The following is a 16326-nucleotide window of genomic DNA, read 5'->3' on the forward strand; positions in this document are numbered from 1 at the left end:
GATGCGTCACTAAAAACCATGTAGGGTCTATGGGGTTTAGGTAGGGCTAGTACTGGTGTAGTTGTGAGCCTTTCCTTGAGTTCCACGAAACCTTGCTCACATTTCTTAGTCCAAACATACTTAGCATTTTTCTTGGTTAGGGCAGTGAGGGGTCCTAACAACTTAAAGAATCCCTCCACGAATTGTCAATAGTAGCTTGCTAATCCTAGAAAATTTTGAATTTTGTGCACATTCATCAGACGCTTCGATCTTGCTGGGATTGACTGATACTCCTTGACTTGAGATTACATGCCCTAAGAATTTCACCTCCTTGAGCCAAAACTCACACTTGCTGATTTTGGCATATAAATGACGTTCTTTCAGCCTTTCTAGTGCCAAACAGAGATGCTACTTATGATCTTCTTTACTCCTTGAATAAATCAATATATCGTCGATGAATATGACAACAAAACTATCCAGGTAGGGTCTGAATACTCTGTTCATCATATCCATGAAGGTGACAGGGGCATTGTTTAGACCAAAGGACATCACTAGGAATTCGTAATGTCCGTATCTAGTTTGAAATGCCATTTTAGGGATATTATTCTCCCTAATCTTGAGCTGATGATAACCAGACCTTAAGTCTATCTTTGAGAACACCGATACTCTTTGCAATTGATCTAGTAGTTCATCGATACGTGGTAATGAGTACTTGTTCTTAACCATTACTTTGTTCAATTCCCTATAGTCAATACACATCCTTAACGATCCATCATTCTTCTTAATGAATAGAAATGGCGCTCCCCAAGGTGATGAACTAGGTCGGATAAAGCCTTTCTCCAATAGCTCTTCTATCTGCTCCTTTAGCTCTTTCAGTTCTAAAGGGGCCATACGATAAAGGGCTTTATGGATAGGGGTTGCTGCGAGCTCTAGTTCTATGGTGAACTCAATTTCTCTATCGGGCGGTAGTCCGGGTAGATCATTGATGAAAACCTCAAGGTACTCCTCAACTACATGTATCCCCTGAATCTCCTTATTACCACCATAATCTTCCACTATGAGGCTAAGCAGGCCATGGCACTATTAGCGATGCACTTACTTGCCTGCAAAGTTGAAATCAGAGAGGGGGTAGCCTTTACAATCCCTCCTATATGATGGATATATCCACCTTTGGGCGAATCAAAGATAATTTCCTTATTCCAACAGTCTATCCTAGTGCAGTGTTTGGATAGCCAGTCCATTCCTAGTATAATGTCAAACCCTATTTGATCAAAGATGATCAAGTCGGCTTCCGTCAATCTTCCCTTCAAAGTTAGAGGGCAGTTCTTCAACATACGGGTACAGGTGATTGTGCTCCCATTAGAAATTGACACTACTATAGCTTGAGGTAGCGTCTGAGTCGGCAGGTTACATGTGCGCACAAAAGTCGCATACACAAAAGATTTTGTAGCGCCGGAGTCAAATAATGCGCAAGCCGTGTAATCGTATAATGTGATTTTACCTAAGGTGTAATCAACTAATAAGTACTAAGCAGATATTGCAAGTGGACAGTATCATAGTTTTATAGTAAAGTGATAAGAAGAGTATCGTCCTTAGGGATTGGTAACTTACTTTTGACAAATACTGAAATTATACTAATCTTGACTTTATTTAGAAAAGTCACTAAGATTTTTGCGATTGCATATTAAAATAAAATTAATTCACAGAGAAAAATACTCAAAGGAAAAGAAAGATATTGTTCGAAGATCAAATCAATGGGAAATAAAACTTCTAGGAAATCGATTTCACCTAATCCCTCACTATACTTTACTCATCTAACTAATTGAATTTAATTCTCTGTTGGTTAGCAAATCTCCACAAACATCCAAAAGCCTCTTTCGATAATCAATTGGAAATTATTCTTGTTCATCATTTTACACAAGAGTATGCAAATTAATAAAGCAAGTAAGCAATAAGACTAATGATTTTAATACTACATAGGTTCATACAAGTCTTTCGATATCTATAATTACCTATGCCGAAATATCCAAGATCTATCCTATAATTCCCTCTTTCGATAACAAATCACAAGATTAAAATCATCTAATTAATGACCAGTTAATTAAAAGCAATAAGCTCAGAATAAATCAGACAAATATAAATGAGAATTACTTCAAATTAACATAGAAAAACAAGCATAGTTCAGAACTAGATTACATCGTTTTCCTAGAATAAAGAAAATTTAGTTCATACTAAAAATTAAATTCAACATAAACGGATTCACCATAATTTTTTTGAGAGAAGAATAGAAGAAAATGAACACTGAAAATACTCCTCGCAATCCCAACCTTCACAAGTTGTAGCATCTTCAAGACCAAAAAGAAAAATCCTCCCTCCTCCAAATCCTGCTTGCGTCCCAAAAATGTGCTAAAAGGCAAGAAAAAATAATCTCTATCTTTCGTCTTTTTCTTTTTTTTTTTTGTTTTTTTTGCTCTTCCGCTCTCTTTTTTTCTTCCTTTTTCTGTTACGTCGTTCTTTCTTTTTTTTTTTTTTTCGAAAAAACCAGAATTCAAATTCCTTTTTTTTTTTCTCACGTTTGTGCGTGCAGAAGCCAAGAACCAAGGCCAGCCAATTGCTCCTTTTCGTCCACGTAGCAAATGCCGAAGGCCCGTTTCGTGCGTACTGTTCGTCCAAGAGAAGCCCGTATCCCATGCATGCAAATGTCAAAAGCCAAGTCAAACACTTGTTGTATATCCGTTCAAAAATTCCACGCATGCCAGCTCATAAAATTAAAAGGAAAGCCCCCGTATTGCTCCAACGTCTAACGCTCTTTCTATTTTACGTAACTTTATTTTTCTCAACCTGCTGGTGCATGCCATTCCTCTGCATAAAACTCTCTTTGAGTTTATTTTTCAAAATGCCAAACTCTTCATTTAAATGGAATGAGTCACTAGACGATGGGCTTATAAAATTTAGATCTTCATTTTCTTCAAATCTGAAATAAATTTAAATGACTATAATGAAGCCTAAAATCAACAAAAATAAATAAAATTAGACTAAAGTTTAAAGTTAAGAGGTGATAAAATATAAGAAATTATACAAGTTATCAGCTACTTAAAAAGCTAATTTCTAAAGAGGGGTATAAAGGAAAATACCAGTGATAATTTTCTCGTCCTCGATGATTTCCTCGCTAATGTCACCAGGGGTGATGGTATACACGCAGGCTTGAGCAGGTGGCCTTTGATTGGTTTGTTTGTTAGGAATGTTCTTTCCTCCTTGAACATTCTGTGGGCACTCTTGGATTCTATGTCCTGACTGACTGCAACGGTAGCATACTCCTAAGCCCACACGACATTCTCCACTGTGGTTCTTTCCACATTTCTTATAGGTGACAGGTGGAGCTATTATAATGCATTTCCCCTTGTTAGCTCTCTGAATAATCATCCTCTTAGCATTATTCTAGCCAACAGTGAAGGTAGAAGCCCTATTTTTCTCGAGGCTGATCTGACCTGCCACACTTTGCTATTCTGCCTCCTCTATTGCAACCACATTAACCAACTCTTGGAAGTTGTCGATGCAGAATCCAGCCGCATAACTGCGAATTCTAGGATTCAGCCCTCCTTGAAACTTCTGGGCTTGCATTTTCTTAGTAGCAATCAAGTGTGGGGCAAATCTTCCCAGCTCCATAAACTTTGCAACGTACTTGTTCAACAATGAGATTGCCTTGTACCAATGTGGCAAACTCTTAGGCCTTCTGAGTCTTCATTGACTTTGGGAAGAAATGATTGTCAAATTCCTCCTTAAACCTCTCCCAGGTCAAAATGGTGATATTTCCCAATTCTCTAATTAGAAGCTGCCTCTTGGTGTCTCACTAGATCCTAGCTTCACCTTGAAGCAAGTGCCCCGCATACTGCACCTTCTGCTCCTTAGTATAGCCGCTGATCTCGAAGGTCCTGTCGAGATCTAATAGCCACTTATTGGCCTTCATGGGTCCCTCAGTTCCCATGAAATTGGGGTATCTATATATCAGGAACTTCTCGAAGGAACACCCTCGATTCCCAATCTGTCGGCGTTGCTGGTTTTGCCTTAGGATTACTTCTTACTGCTGCTTCATAGTCTCTATCATTTGATGAACCGCGTCCACCAAATCACGTCTCCATCGAAACAACGATCCTGATCTCTACGGGTGTTAGATCCTTTAGTGTTCCTCTCTTGTCTACCACATGTCATTTTGTCTTAATCCTTCTGACTCCTGCGATGTATGCGTATCAGACGGAGCTCTAACTGTAGGATTCAAGCCTACACAAGACTAATGATTCAAACCTATATTCAGGCATAAGATTCATAAGGACATGTGGGTTTACCAGAGAGGAACTGCTCTGATACCACCACTGTGACGCCCCCAACCTCTACTTACATACCCCCGTACATGATAGTTAATATGCAATGCATCCTAGTATGCAACTAGCAGTATGCAATAGTTGCAGCGGAAATAAAAAGTGTAAGCATAAAATATGCCAGAATAACTAAAAACATCACAACTTCATTAGAAATCATTAAGTTCAAAATACCAACGTAGCATAGACTTAGTACAACTAAGAGTTAAAGTCAAATCATTCTCTTCATATGATCTAAAGCATGAAGGACTTAGCCTATAAACATCAAGATTAAATCCAGCCTCTTCTCAAGGTCTGGCTCCTCAATTAGTTGGATCTAGTGCTCCTTCTAGCTCGATCTCCTCAAGACCTGGCATAACTTCTATCACTAGTGGTCCCACAAGGGGTGAGATTTACTTAAAATCTCAATAAGTTAAACAACCAATGTGCACAAAAGATAAATTAAGCATGAAGAACGATAAATATGTAATACATGAAATGCAGAAAGAAAATCAGTATGTATGTCTCCCATCCAGATTCCTCAATATTTCAAAAAAATGGAGACACATGTTTCCCTTCAATAAACATTTTTGCCATCATTTTTTAAAACATAACCTCATTATAGACTTTTATCATAAACTTTAATCATTATTAGCAATTTATAATTAACATCATCATGTGTGGTAACGTCATGGTTCCCCATATGCACTGTGAATACCTGGCGGTGACCATAGTACAACCCACGTTAAAACTATGTTATATATAGATTCGTTCTCAATAGATTGGTAATATAACATAACATCATAAAAATCATAACGTCCACTAGTGTTAGGTGTCATAACATGTTGATTTCGCTCCGACGTTCTTTAAAAAGAACTCATTCGAGGCCTATTGAGTGTTATTCATCAACCCGGGGGTTACCACTGTATTATTAAACACCCCATAGTGGACATAGGAGTTCCACTAAGATAATTCCCCATCCTAGCCTGTGGGGTCGTGACAGAAATTATTTTTATGTTATACTTGAAAACTAGTTTTCATGACATGTGCATATGTAGCAAGTTTTCATGTGAAAATGACATTTACATGCAATATGCTAAAAATGGTGAAAATCTCACATGTCATGTAAGTATGCACTCAATGTATCATATAAGATGATATTTTATGCTCAAAATGGTAATTGAAATATGAATGAAACATTTATCAATATCATAAATAATCTATCAAGGTGAAAGTTAGAGGCCAACTTATAACTTCTAGAGAAATTCGAAAATAACGGCATAGCTATGTAAATCATGTGTATACAAAGTTAGGGTTAATATTCTATGGTTGAGGTTCAAAATCAAAGGTTTCAAAAATTGGCTATTTACAAAAATACCCCTAGACTTTCAAAAATTGTCATTTAGGCCCTAAATTTTTACTAATTTCAAACGAACTCTAAATTTAACTAAATTTTAGGGACTTCATATTTTTAACATTCTAAAACCTTCTATGCCCTTGGATTTTCAAAAATAAAAGTGTAACTTGCCCAGATAGTCCCAACCTGTGGCATGCATCCTAGTTGATGCCGAAGTATGTTTTCAACTATTGATCCCTATGAATGCATGCATATGAGATTTTCTTTAATCACAAATGATCACTAACAACTTTAACAAAATAATGAGGGCTAAATATTGGATAATAAAGCTCATCCCAACACTTAATCATGGCTAAAAAATCCTTAATCACCAATATGCTCAAACCTGATACATACTTGATGATCAAAACAAGATAGATTCAAAACCTACGATGGTATGCATCTAACCACAATTTAAACCTTCCATAATCATGTTAAGACAATGATAAATCATATCAAATCATGCTTAAGACATGCCATAGCTAAATTCCCACTAAAAAAGCATTTAATCATTCAAACCATCTCTTAATTGACCTGGTTTTGAACTAAGCGTGATAACCTTCTTGAAACTCAACCAAATTTCATAACAACACTTGGAAACAAAGATTGACATGCTAACTAGGATCAAAATCAAGAAAACTTACAAATTTCGTGGCCTTCCAAGCACTCAAGATAGCCTTACACAAGAATACTCAAGAACTTATCAAGAACTCACTAGGTCTTTTGATCTCTAAGAGGGAGAAGTGCTTTCAAGACTCAAGAGAAAACTTGGAGCTGAGGTGTGGAGGATATGAGGAGGTGAGGGAGGTATTTATAGGGTTCAAGAGGGGTATTTTCCAAGGTGATTCGGTGAAGTGGGAGGTGCACAAGTCTAGAAATTTTCTAGATTGTGTCCATGGGCTTAGTCACCTTGTACTGGGGGAATAACGGCTTGAAACCACCATGATTCCCTCTCTACAGTAGTGTCAAGGGTCCTGTAGAGATTTCCAGGTCGTGGGGCATCATTGGGTGGCAGAAAATCCCTCAAACCACTCTTGGAATCCGATAGATGGAGGTGGTTTTGAGGTGGCAGAAATTCAGTTTGGTTTTGGATGGTTTTGGGCAGCAAAATTGAGTCAAATTCCATCATGATGGTCATGGGACCTCTTGGGGATTTGGTGGTGAAGGAGGTGGTGTGGGTTGGTGGTGCAAACCATGGCAGGAGGCTGGCTCAAAATCAACCCAATCTGTTCCTACACAAACTAGACCAAGGTGCACTTGGTTTGGTTCTTTAAGTTGGTTTGTGCAACTAAATTAAGTTGGAGGCTCAAATTGTGAGGGTCTAATGAAGTGTTTAAGGACTACAGTAACCTTGAGGGCAAACCACAAAAATGTTAGGCCTAAGAGCAAAACAATCCAAACATTTCAAAGGGCAATGGACAAAACCGATTGATGCAAGGTTTGGGCTTGATATGTCAATTTTCTTAATAACATGTGGGGTGGTGTAGCTAGGGTACTAACATGTATACTCTTGGTTTTAGAAAAGATTAAACACAATTAAGCTTCATAGCATGACTTAAAGTTCACTAACCTTAAGTATGATGGTTATAAATAGTCTTAGCCAATTTTCAAAACTTAATTTGGGTACTAAGGGTATGATTTGGGCTTAAGAAAACCAATGGTATGGTGTATTGGGCTTTTTTATCTTGAATGGTGAAATAAACCCAAACATGGCTTTGGGCCTTGAGGGCTTTAAAAAGGCCAAGTGTGTGGGTTCATAGCTTACGGGCTCTTGGGCTTGAATGAGAAGGGCCTCATTTCTAGATTTTTAGGGTTGAAAATAAACTTCAAGATCCACTACGATGGGGTTTGGAAAGGTGTGGTGCCCCCAAGCCTCGCTTGGGATTGGATGGTGACTGTAATGCCGGGACATGCAACATAAGACTACTTATCCCTCGTACATGACAGATAAGATGTAATGCACCTATGTATACTAGTAGTATGCATTAAATCGTAGTGGAATAAGACATTTAAATATTGTACCAGAATAAAACTAACATCCTAACATCCCAACTTCTTCATTCATAACTTTAAATCACACTTCTTAGCAATAGAGTATCAAGCTCTTTGTTTGCACTTAACATAACAAGTATTGTCTAAAAAGACCTTAACAAAGAAATCATTAAAGCATCTTTCTAATCTCAGCTATCTCCAAGTAGGTCATGACTAGATCCTTTCTTTCCTCCGGGTTTAGCTTATCCTTTACCTTCATCATTATCTTGACTCGCTACTCCTGGTCCTGCTAAAGGTTCTACCATTTCGGGTTGGAAATGGTAGTGGAACCACCACGGAGAGATTTCGAGAAATCTCAGCAAGTAAACACGCAACATACAATAGTTAACACAAGCATACAAGAGGCATATCATGAAATGCATGCATGAACATGTACTTAACTTATGCACTTCACCAGAACTTGACTTATGCACTTGACCATTTTCAACAAACTTGCAACAGAGACTTTACCTTCTCAGAAAAACTTCTTAACTTTCTTATTCACGTTGATCTTAATCAGAACTTGCCTAATCAGAACATATCACAAGATTTGCATCGAGTGATCCTTATCATATCATGAGATTTTCATCAACTGATCTTTATCATATCACAAGATTTTCATCAAGTGATCATTATCTTATCCTTGTTAAGAGGGTGGACACAACACGGTTTTCCTTAGCACTGCGTGTTCCTGCTAGTTACCGCACCATCAACGGTTTGTGCACCGTGATGAATACGTCATAAACAGAGATTCATATTAACTCGACCTTACTTCGTCGGGTTACATGCCTTATGCACCCATTAGTGTTAGATGCTTCCTCGTTCCGACATCCTTTGAAAAAAATCCATTCGAGGCTCGTCGATGGTTTTGTCTATCCAAGGATTAGCACTCCATTCTTAAGCACTTCAGAGTGGATAGAGGAGTTCCACTAGGATATTCCCTCGCCCTAGCATTTGGGGTCGTGATAAAACTCTTAAACCCTTTTCTTTGAAAAACAATTTCTTTGAAACACTTTCTTTGAAAATACTTTCTTTAAAAACACTTTCCCCAAATGCATGTGACATGAGACTTATAATATGCGTACTTATACTTGACATATGACATATGAAATTCCGTGCATGAAATAACCAAGCATAACATGTCCATTTCATAGTATGATAACATAAACCATATGAGATATCAAAACACATACATGGACCCATGAAAAAGGGCCTTGGTCGATGCAAAACATGAAGATTCATCACTTAAACATGCTTCTTCTTCAAACATATCTGCTTATAAATTAAAGCATAGTGAAACGAAGCATAAAATCATGGTGTTTGGTCAAAATTCGAAACTTCTAAGACATGGTATGGCCGAATCATCAAGTAACACAAATCAACCAAAATATGCATTGAACATTCCTGCCATTTTCATCTTAAAACTGAGTCATACCATTCATGTAATATTAATATTCCAAGATCATATAAGCATATTCAAACCAACAAACAAGAAATAGCAAACAAAGCAAACATAACAATGAAATGATTTACACAATCATATACAAATATTAACCAAGAGTAAGTTTAGTGTATACTTACAAAAATCCACGAAATGAAACAAATAGCAAGCTGTAAATCGAAATATAACTCGTTAGAATAAGGGTTCCAAAACCCTAATCCATATTTTTGAGTGTGTGAGGGTTTCTAGGGGTTATCACTAAGGCTTAAAAAGTCCCAAACCAATCGACTTCTAGGGTTTTGAATCAAGAAACCCTTCAACTTCCTTGTATCTTCGGCTATTCTTGAATAAGTGTGAAAATACATGAGTGTGGCTGAATGTGTAGAGGACTTATTCTTTCAAACTTTCAGTTTTTTACACTTTTAGAAAACCCTAATTCGTTTCTCATGAGCAAGTGTGGAAATTGTGTGTGTTTCACCATATTCGAACTCCCTTGAGGTTCAAATCTCATCTTGAGTTGATTATGTGATGTGTTTAGAAACAAAAGGAAACTGAGTTCTTACTGTGGTTCCTCCTTGTAAACGCTAAAATCCCTCTCTTGAAACAAGCCTCCCTTGTTTGGTGTGAAGGAAAGTGTGAGAAAGTGGAGGAAATCTCTAAGTGGTCGTGTAAAAGGGTGTGGAGAGAATGAGAGCATGTAAAACCCGAGAATGGCAAAAGAGAAAAGCCCTTGGGCATGTGACTCCTCTCCCTTTATAAAGAGTTCTCCAACAAAATCCCATTGGTTGCTAGTGACCCATTGCATGAAGGACAAGTAGTTTCTTTTCTGATGCATGTAGGATAAGTAGCGTCTTTTTTTATGCATGTAGGACAAGTGGTGCTTAGGTTAGGCTATAGGGAACACAAAAGTATTCTTGAAAAGAATAATCTTGCCAAGTGGTGTGGATCCTTGGAAAAATCGAAATCCTCTCATCCTTGCTTTTCCTAGGAAATCTAAGAATATTCTTGCATGGACGCCATGTGTCAAAGCCCCTACTTTGTCTCTCCTTGGGAAATCCAAAAGATCCTTTGCATGAGTGACATGTGGCATGACATCTTGCCAAAATTCGAATTCCTAAGAGGCTCCTTGGGTATGGTACCCCATATGGTCCAGATTCAATGAATCTCTAGGGCAAAATTGCCATTTGATAAATCCTAACCCTAGGCTTGAACCTTGTAGACTTGTACATGCTTGCCGAGTGGCAAAAGGCATGTAGGATGTGGGTGCGTGTTCCCCATGCGTCCTTCACTTTCTCCATGCACCTCTTCCTTTTCCCATGTGTATTTTCTTTTTTCCCACGCGTCTCTTCCTTTTCCCATGCATCTTCTTCCCTAAGCAAGAAACTTCTTCTTCCTATGCATGTTGTTCCCTAGGTGGCTCTCCGACTTCCTTATGCTTCTCAAGAACTCAAAACATGACATGTGACAATGTGGTGGCCAAAACCCTAGGGGTACAAGGGTAATTTTCGTGCATTGTCTCTTCCACTCCCTTCTAGAACCTTTTCCTCTACTTATCCATGAATGACAAATGGCAAAATGTCTGAAAATAACTTGGGTGGGCGTGTTGCTTAGGGATCCAAAAGTCTCTTAGTGTTCCAATGTAAGTCCTTTAGAAAATCTCACATTTGTCCTTTCTATGCAAAATCTTCTTGGAACTCTTCACTAAGAACAAGTGGCGTGAGGTGGAGGTGCTTGGGAGGGTGATTGGCATGCATAACTCATTGGAACTCACAAAAATCTTGTTGGTGCTTATGTAGTCCATTGGGGTTCCCGAAACCATGTCCCCTCATTTTTTTCTCATCCACTTTTATATCCAGGTTCAATATATATCTAGATGTGAGGTGTGCATGAGAGACATGTGGCATTAGGGTAGGTGCAATGGGTGTGTACCCTAGGTGTGTGCCGAACCCTACATCCTCCTTCATCTCCTTAGCTTCTTCTAGAAACCTTCAAGCATGTTTGCTAAGTGGGACCAATGTGCTAACCTAGGTGTTTCTTCCTTTGGTTCCACTTCCCTATGCAAGATTTTGCCCTTTCCCAAGACAAAACTCTTCATCTTTCATTTGCATGCATGACACTTGGCCAACTCTTCTAGAAAGCCGAATCCTCCCATGCTTCTTCCACTTTTTCTTCTAGAAATCCAATGCATGCTTGACATGTGTCATCCTTGTCTTTTTCCAAAGTTCCAAATGAGAAGTGATTTTCCTAAAATGACCAAAAACTCCTTCTTGAAGCCAAGTGGCACCATCTCCTTGCCTAGAGGGTAAACTTAAGCCTTTCAAAGCCAAAGTCCTTAATGGGCCAAACTCCTATGGGCCCTTTCTTCTATTTTTCTCTTGTGGGCTTTTTAACTTAGAACTCCAAGATCCAATCAAACAAAATAGAAAGTGGCCTAAAGAATTCTTCCCACACTTAGCCAATAACCCAAATAAATAATAAATAGATAAATAGTATCCACAAGAATTATGAATGGAATCTTAGCAAAAATCCGAGGCATCACAAAAGGTTTGACTTGGCCTAATTGGGCCATGGGTCCATTCTACACCAAGTTTGGCCCAAAGGCCTTATGCCTTCCTTAAGCTTGGGCCAAGGCTAGCTACCAAGTTTTGAATTCCCTATGAGCTTGGTTCAAGACTTCTTGGGCTCGGCCCATGAATGCTCTAAGGTCCTAAAAGCCTTACTAAAATCACTAATGGGCTTGCTTCTCTAATCCTTAACTTAATGGTGCTTAGTGCCAAGATTAACCTCACTATCAACCTTAATATAAGTAATAACCCAAAAATTAAAATCTAATCTAAAGTGCTTAGGGGTTAATCTAATGGTTAATTAAGCGGGGTGTTACTTGGCAGCACTTGACTACGCTATTATGGCTGGAGCAATGCTTGACCACGCTACTATGGTTAGAGGCAGGGCTTGACCGCGCTGTTGTGCGAAGAAAGTAGTAGCCATATTGGAGAGGAGTGACCATGGTACGGGTCTACCAGATTAGGTCAAGCGGCCATAAAGTGGAGCAACTTGCCCTTGTTGCTAGTCATGTGTTCCCAATGAAGATGAGCTAGAAGAAAAGGTCCTATGGTTCCAATAACGTCCATTGATGTGGTAGGCAAAACTTTTGTGATTGACGTCTAGCAAAGCTTCCACGATTGATGGCGTGGTTTGGGCATGCCTTGTGGTGACTACAAACATTAGCAAACTAAAATGTGGTTTTCAACAGCTTGGTTCGACCATGGGGACCTCCATATTTGTTGTGAGGAGGGATTAGAGAGCCCAAGGCTGCCAATAAACCCCATGAGGATGGGTGAGCATAGTCTGTGAATGCATTGGCTAACAACAAAGAAAAAAAGCCACCGTACTTGTAACTTGCAAATAGTAGTCTCCCAATCTAGAGTCCGAGAGTAAGTCACCATAAGGAAGGTCACTGCCCTTGCTTTTGCTCAGCATCGTCACCATTTCTCGTCATTAGTTGTATGATCGCCACAATCAGCTGCTCACCCTACTAGGAATGTTTTCCACGGAAGATTGGCTGCAACCCTTCCTGGGCCTTGGCTTTGGGTGCGACGCTTTAGAGTTCATCGTAAGGAGAGGTATGCCCTGGTGGTAATAGAAACTTCCAGTTGGTCAAGGTGGTCTGCTTGGCTGTTTCCTTACGTCAATGTGGGCATGCATGCAACTTGTGCTTGTGAAGAGGGACTAGTGAGGAAAGGACTATCAATAGACTCCATGTGGGTACAGTGCTTTCAAGAAGGGGAATAATGTCTGGAGCCAACAAGCCAAAGAATATAATGATAGCTCCATCCACTATATGCCAAATGTGTGAAGGACTCATGGTGGAGAATGCAGGTTTGGATGAGGAATGTGCTTCAAATGTGGACAGCTTGGCCATATAATTCGGGATTTTCCTAATAAACGCACAAGGAGAAGGAGTCCCCATTGCAACCAGAAAACCAAGGTAGAAACCACCTACCCAAGCTAGAGTTTACACTATTACCCCCAGGGATGTCAATGTCAATGCACAGGAGGTTGAAGAACTCAAAGTCATTATTTATACTTTTCTAATAACTCCTCCTTACTGCTAGAAGATTTGATTTCTTTAACCACTAAACATATGGTAGTTATTATCCTACTTTAGGCAATATTCGACTATTTGGATATACGACATGTGCATTATTTGATTCTAGAGAAAACCAATCATTTGCGTCACTAGCATTTACACAACTGTGTAGTCTGTCGACAAAATTACTACCCTCGGTAAGCGCACCAATTGCAGTGTTTCAAAATCACAGTGTGGAATGTCCAAATTAGATTAGAGAAGTTTTATTTGAACACTTGGTAAGATTTTAGCCACACTTAGTAGATACTTGGCACCATGAGGAACATTTGATGGATTTGAAGGAATCAATGTGTGAGATCATGCCACCTAAGCAAAAACTTTATTCCATCTGACCAATCAAATTGTGCCAAACCAAAGATGATTTCCACCCTAGTGAAATCCTATATGGTTGGAGTCCAACGAAGAATCCAAAAGCATGGTTGAAATTGAAATCCTAAACGGTTTTATCCAAACCATAAAGTTGACTTCCAAAACCTAAATGAATCAGTTTCTAGCATTGTGTTTAATCGCTTGATTATAATACTTCCACATGCTATTAATCCTTCAAATTTGTGTTAGAATATCATTATCCAACCTTATTAACCTTGGAAAATTGATTGGGTCAAGTGATATTGGATTTGGGCTTGATAGCAACCCAAACCCTCTTAAAACCCCAAAATTTAGGCCCATTCGGTTTAGGCCCACGAATTTAACCACATTAGCATTACTTCTTCGCAAAGTTTTGTACCCCCACTTGGCTGGCCAGATCTTTACAAAATAAGGGCCTAGAAGGTTCTTGAAGTACAAAGCTAAAGGGCCACCTCACTCTTTCACTTTTACACTCCAGTCCACTTCTCACGATAAGCAACCCTCCTTTACACTTTTCCTTGATAGAACACAAAAGAGACTCTCGGACAGTTTTTCTTATCTCTTTTTCACGCCTAATTAGAAGCTTTTGTACGTATTTTCTCACAATGTTACCTACATTAAAGTTGTTCCTTTTGGAGTTTAGTTTACGTGGATACCTTATTTGTTCCATTTGAAGATCATTTGATTGGTAAATAGTTGTTTAGACCCTAGAAAGGTCATTCTGGGCGATAAACGGGAGAGTGTGTTATATTTTGGAGTTCTTGACCAAGCTAATGAATAGATCTTAGTCCGAAATTTTTATGGAGTACTGTTAACATGTGTATATGATTATTGGTTAAGGATTTGTCGCATGATTAAAAGTTTTGGTGAAATATTTTCTTAGATCTAGAAACTTAGAAACTAGAAGAGGAAAAACAATTTCTGTTTTGAGAATGTTTAAATTTTTTATGGTTTAAGCTTATTCCAATGGCTTTGATATTTTTATTGGAATATCCTAAGCCTCTTATATACATATTAGAATGTTATTTTGCAGATATTTGATGTTAATTTTGAAGATATGAAATTTTTATGTAAGGCGATATTCGATTAGGCCAAAGTGATGATATTTTTGGAACAATTTATGTTTTGGTTGATTTTTAACCATGTGATCTTGAGTTTGAAACTTGGATCTGTTTTGGGACACTTTTTTTAAACCATATGATGTTTGGGTTTGAAGATCACATCTTTATGAGTCATGGATCAAGAGGTTGATCAAAACAAGTTAGAAACAAAAATCTGTTTTGAACTTAGAAGAAAAACCAAAGAGTTCAAGTATGGTTTTAGTGATTTTGATGACTTTTGTTCATGATTCAAAACATGATTATTCTTAGGAATATGTTATGATTATATTAGAAGAAAATTTTTGGTTTAATCATGAGTCTTGAAATTTGAAAGAATTGCAACAAAAATCAAGGGAAATAGCCTATGTAAGTTTCGGCCCTATAGAGTTTTAATGGTTGTGTTTGGTTTTAAATTTTTCTAAATTGAAATTTGAGTTTGGGACAAAATTTACATGAGGTATGTAAATTTTGGTGATTTTTGGAATTTGGATGCAAAATCCTTAAGTTATGGGTAAAATGGTCATTTCCCACATGTATAGGGTAAAATGGTAATTTTACTCTAAGTTGATATTTTTTCATATTCCTAATTGTTAGTGATTAAGTTCTAATTTTTAGAAATCACTACTTTCAGTTTCTCGTGATCATACCTGAGTTTTGTTTAGAAGTGCGAAGACCGAGGTAAATTTGGTTTTAACGTACTATCAGAGTTTAATGTGTATGAGTGATAAGTAAGGGAACTAATGTGTATGTATGCATGTTAACATATGTGTCATGCCAAGTCATTACATATTTATCTGTTATACAAAATTTATTTTGTCACGAATTATTCATCTGTTATACAAGATATTCTGTCACATATTGCGATACATTGCAAGTATGTCATGTTAAGTTAAGTATGTCATCTGTTACATGTATGTCATGTCATGTAGTATTCACTGTTGCAAGTATGTCATGTTAAGTATAATGTCTGTTACATGTTATGACATGTTACAAAATGTTTCTATCTCAAGTAAGTCATATCTGTTGAGTTACATTCAAGTCAGTTATGTCTAGGATACTCACGATGTAATCATTCCAATTGTCTGAGTATCACTGACGGAATATGTTGGGCAAAATCATTCTGATTATTCACTATTCCTAACGAAACGACTGGCAGAATCATTTTGATTATCAGAATTCAAGTCCAAGTTCATGTTAAGTAAAGAATTCAGTTCAAGTTTAGTTATGCAAATACTCCTGGCGTAATCATTCTTATTGTTAGGGTATCTCATTTAAAATACTCATGATGGAATCATTCTGATTGTCTGAGTATCTCTGACATAATATGTTGGGCGGAATCATTCTGATTGTTCACTATTCCTGACAAAATGACTAGCGGAATCATTTTGATTGTCAGAATTCAAGTCCAAGTTCATGTTAAGTAAAGAAGTCAGTTCAATTTCATGTATAGTTAAGTTTCAGTTCAAGTTGAGTTCACGCTTTAGTTTAAGTTATGTTAGTTATGTTATGTTGTATGTCAAGTTATG

General features: G+C 37.8%; 1 protein-coding gene across 2 annotated transcripts in view; it reads right to left on the reverse strand.

Moving 5' to 3' along the window:
- LOC109001242 (F-box/kelch-repeat protein At1g74510-like) overlaps nt 1–16326 on the reverse strand; it is a 945981-nt gene that overhangs the window by 843022 nt on the left and 86633 nt on the right. The gene's annotated exons all lie outside the window — the stretch shown is intronic.

Source organism: Juglans regia, chromosome 9 (assembly GCF_001411555.2).
Source record: "Juglans regia cultivar Chandler chromosome 9, Walnut 2.0, whole genome shotgun sequence".
NCBI lineage: Eukaryota > Viridiplantae > Streptophyta > Magnoliopsida > Fagales > Juglandaceae > Juglans > Juglans regia.